Source organism: Apis dorsata, unplaced genomic scaffold (genome assembly GCF_000469605.1).
Source record: "Apis dorsata unplaced genomic scaffold, Apis dorsata 1.3 scaffold_50, whole genome shotgun sequence".
NCBI classification, from domain to species: Eukaryota; Metazoa; Arthropoda; class Insecta; order Hymenoptera; family Apidae; genus Apis; species Apis dorsata.
In genome coordinates this window covers 173472-178389 of record NW_006263351.1, presented here as the reverse complement: position 1 = coordinate 178389, position 4918 = coordinate 173472, and the positions used below count along the sequence as shown (strand labels likewise).

General features: G+C 38.0%; 1 protein-coding gene across 3 annotated transcripts in view; it reads right to left on the bottom strand.

Moving 5' to 3' along the window:
• Positions 1-4918, bottom strand: part of LOC102674375 — a 234505-nt gene that overhangs the window by 67598 nt on the left and 161989 nt on the right. The window contains exon 5 of one of the 3 annotated variants that reach the window (XM_031514920.1): positions 516-1034. The exons of 1 other annotated variant lie outside the window; for it this stretch is intronic. The gene's annotated coding sequence lies outside the window, so the exon portion shown is untranslated. Of the gene's footprint in view, positions 1-515; positions 1035-1326; positions 1577-4918 lie in introns of those variants that run through there. One more of the 3 variants, XM_031514919.1, reaches the window with a different exon arrangement.

The following is a 4918-nucleotide window of genomic DNA, read 5'->3' as shown; positions in this document are numbered from 1 at the left end:
TTTTTTTTTTTCTTTTTATCATGCCCAATAACAAATTCTTATCTTCGTTGCGTATTCCCGCTTTCTTTCGTCGCATCTTTATTTTAGAATTGAATATCGGCCAACCGTAGATTCCATCGCGGACGAAATGATTGAATTTTTTTAACGTTTATGTAACTTCATTAAAAATAACATCGGTCGAGCGTAAAAAATAAATAGCGATGCGATAAATCGGTATTTTTCGAGAACGGATTTTTTTTTTCATCTCTGTAAAAAATTTCTCATCTTCGTCATTTCATTTTTATTTCATCGTGGAACAACCAACCGTGGATTTTTGCGCGCAAAATGGTCGAATGCTTAACGAAGCTTTTTAACATTGATAATTTCATTGAATATAAATAATATTCCATTCGTGAGATACGATAAACAAATTCTCCATCATATTTCTATTTTACGAATAGAATTGATCGACCGTGAAAGATTATTGAAGAAAATAGGCAACACGTTTTCAACACGTCCTATTTTTTAACGTCACATTTTTTTTTTTCAATCAAATCCAAAGAAAAAGAACATGGAAATAGTTCCAAGATCCGGATGCAAGCGCATTCCAAGAAGCCTGAATATCGGTAGCCGCATTCCTCGCGGCTAAGGGATAAAACGACCATAACGTCTCGTTCAGCTAATGGCAGAGGCTTCAACGAACCCTGCACTCGCCCCTATTTTTACGCTCCGAGCGGAAACACGCCCGTTCAACCATTCATAACGCTCCCGAAGGCATTTGCACACGAGAGAAAAGTTACGTGCTTACACATTTACATCCCCTCCTCGACCTTCCTCCTCCTCTCTTAAACCTCTTTCCATCGTTTGTCTTCGGCGTTCAACCATCCCTCCTCCTCCTCCTCCTCCTCCTCCTCCTCCTCCTCCTCCCTCCTTCGATCCATCCCTCACGTCGAGTATCGCGAAAAGCAATTCGGCTACGGCGTACTTCCTCCCCCTTCCCCTCCTCCCTTTCAACCTACGTCCGTATCTCGGCGCCAGAAGAATCTTCACGTTACCTGCAACGTTAACGAGCAACTGAAAACTGCATCTCTTCAAACGAGAGAAACTGGTTCTTTAAAAATCGTGCTACCTCGTCCTCCACTGCTCTGTTTTGAACGCTCCCCTCCCCCTTACCCTCGCTCGTCGCTTTTTAATCCGCCGGCGAAACCGAAAAGACACGACGTTGCGAGTTCTTTTTTTTTTTTTTTTTAACCCCCCCCCCCCCCCTTCCCCCCGCCCGCCGCTTTTTAATCCGCCGGCGAAACCGAAAAGACACGACGTTGCGAGTTCTTTTTTTTTTTTTTTCTACGCCACCCTCGCCTGTTCAACAACTGGTTCAACCACCGAGTCGCGCGTCCGTTTCACCCTCCTCTGGACCTCCGGGTTTCGTTTCGTTTCTCGTCACGTTTTTTAGTTGGCATGGTTAAAAAGCTTTCCCTCGAACGATTTGCTATTCTCGCGATAGTAAGAAAGTGCAAGAGATGTTTTTTTTTTTTTTTTTTTGCGTCGAATGAACTTTCGATTCCGGGGATAAAGCAGTGTTTAACTGTAAGTGTAACTGAAATGAAGAGAAATAAAGAGAATTATTTACAACGAACGTCTCGAAGAAGATTTGGAGATAACCGAATTATACATTTATTTCTTCGATGTCATTAATTCTGTGGTATTATTACACTGCTTGCTTGGATCTCTCGAACTATCTAAATTATATTTCTGAAGGTGTACAAGGCCTCGAAACGAGGTAATATATCTTTGTCACTGTCGCCACTGTTTTAATAAATAAGGATCGCGAATAAGAAAGTAAATATAACTCTGTATATAATGTAACGAAATATATACATTTACATAACATTTACATAAGTATTTTTCCTGATTTATCCTCGATGAGAATAAGTTTGAGAGAACGCATATACACTAAGTCGAATTAAACTTTCAATATTTAATTTTGAATATTCGAAGGGATTGAGAAAATGTGGATGAAAAATCGATTGAATGTGGCATTGATTAATCGTTGGGGCAGATATACTTGAGAAAGTGCATCATATTTTATAGTTCAGTACACAGTTCCAAGGGGGTAAATTGCGAGGGTAAAATCGAAAATCTAGATTAAGGGGAATAATGATCCTGGGTGGAGAGCATCGGCACGAATGTATTGTTGGAATCCTGCTTATCTAACGCCGCCTACAGGGAATACCTAGTTATCCTATTACCAGTTATCTGAAATTTCGCGCGGGCTAAAATATCTAATACCGCGTTTCGATTGCGCTAGTGATGATTGATTTGATATAGAGAGGGATGCAAAGGTTAAAGTGCTTCCGTTCACACGAAATTGTGAAATTTTAAAAGGTTATAAAATAATCTCAGGTAATGTTGTCAATATATCACGCGTCCATAAAAATATAATAACGTATAAAATATCAAATAATGATGAAGCTATGAAATAAGTTGTATATTTTTAGTATACACTTTTAGTAGACAACGGTTTAGTTTGTCGAGAATAGAATTGAGAAATTATTTTTCTCAACACAGTTTCAGTTTAATGCTTGAAACAGAAGTGTAAAAACAACAGTACGGAACGAATTGTAGAATTTGCAGTAGTGATGAAATAATATAAGTACGTTCTTAGTCAGACTGCGTACATCTTGATATTTGACTTAACTTGTACATATAGAAAGTTATATGTATTTGCCCGGTTAAACAATGTGATATTTATTCTTGAAAGTAAATACAAGTAGTTAGAATCCGTATAACATCTATAATAAACTTCGATAGAAATAACGAAATAAGCTTAAGCATTGTGCAGAAATGACACCGTCGATGAAATTTGTCTACTTCTGAGACGTGATGAAACAACCAAACTCTCTTTTATTAAAAATAAAACGTATTAAATCAATCTCAACTAACAGTAATTTTATACTGTTTTTAGAGAAATCAATTCTCAACTTGTTATATTATTAAACTAGAGATCTGCATCTTTTCTCTCTCCTCATTTTGAACTTCGCTCCTTTCGAGTAAATCAATAGAAAATCTATTGATCTCTAGTCTCTTCTTTTACATTCCTAGTATTTCCATTTTTCGACTGTATCCTGATGATGAAGGAATTAACTAAGACCAATTTATTACAATAAAAAATTTTGCGAGTGAAAATTAATTTTACAGATTTTACTAATTTAAATTATCACCGGATCCAGGTGTTAATTTAATGTAATTAAAGTTTAAAAAGAAAGAAAGGAAAAAACAGTACCATTTCTCGAAGTTTCATTCCATTTATTCCTCTTATGCTCCGTGCTTTGCATTAGGAAACGCAATACCTAATATTAGTTCAACCCTCCTGTTATCTTTATACTTTCTCGCCATGGTCTGTCGCTGATCTGCTTAGAATGGCACTTTGGGTACACCCCTCTAGAACTCGTCCAATATAATACGCTTTATTATCGGGTTGTTTCGTGGGGACGTTCATTTTCCTCCACCCTTCCCATACCGCATAATCTAGAAATAATTTGTAGAATAAGCTAAAATTCCATTGGGTTTCATTGGGCGACACGATTCATCCGCGATAATTTAAAATACGATGCAATATGTCGCATTTCGTATGTAATTGCGGCACGACCGTGAAAATGCTCCAACGAATATTAATAAAGGGATGATAAATATTACAACGCCCTAAACTATTTTCCATCCCTACGTGTGTCTTCGTATATGTACATTAAACATGATTAAACTTATGGCGTAATTAATATTTATCGTGCCCTCTGGGGATTCAAAGCGTGTAACGAGATGCTGAATTAAAACAAGCGGAGACGTTTAGAACGAAATATTCCAAAATTTATTAACGCGTCCGAAACGAAAATGTCCGATTATTTATAATCCGACTAATAAATCTTAATATCGCAATTATCGTTAATATTCTGCACACGGTGAATTATCCGACGATCAATCACCCAATCGCCTCTATGAATTTTGTTCAAAGTCGAACGATTAATAATGAGTTCGAGTTGCACAAAAATGCAACTTGTCGCAATAAATATTATTCTGAATATCGGTGAAAATTTACGTACAGCCATAATTTTTCTTGAAATTCGAATCTTTCGCGATCATCTGGCCTCTACCTGGATGCCACGCGTGACATGACGTTCATTTATGATCGATCACAGTTACGCAGTACAGTTCCTCCAAAATTATTTCTTACGACTAATTATCAGTTTCGAGCGAGTGAACCGTTTCAACTTCAGCGAACAGTGTCCATCTACAACGGAGAATAATTTATCACTTCACGAACTTCCATTCGACAAATCACTTCAGACTAGTACATACACTACGAAATTGGAGTTTTAAAATAAATTTCCACATTTCGGGGAAACAATTCTTTCCTCCAACGATATATATATATATCATATATTCCAGCATTTATAAATTGAAAAAAAAAACGAATTTATGCAGAATAAAAAAAGAGGAAGGGAAGAATGTGTTCTGTTGCACAAAGAATATTATATCGAGGAAAGTTTCTACACGCGTTTCCGTACGCGCGAATTCCTTGGAAACACCATTCAAACGCTGCAACTTCTCCGATCCACCTTAATCCCAACGTTTCTCCCTATTTATTCCCTATTTCCCTGTTCCGTGACGAACGCCACGACTCTTAGACTCCAATCTCCGTATTCTATTTAAACCGCATTCCGCTCGGTCTACCGCGATAAGATGCTCGAATTCACGGGAAAAGGGATCTGCCCGAAGAACTCCATCTCCCGCCGGCTAGGGAACAAAGTGAAATCCGAAAATTGGGGGAACGAGCGTGTCTTCCGATGTCTTATCAATCTCCAACGTTCGCGTGAAACGCGAACAATGCCCCGCTCGGAAGGGATGCAACGGCGACAATACGCGGCGCGATTGAAAAATCGAT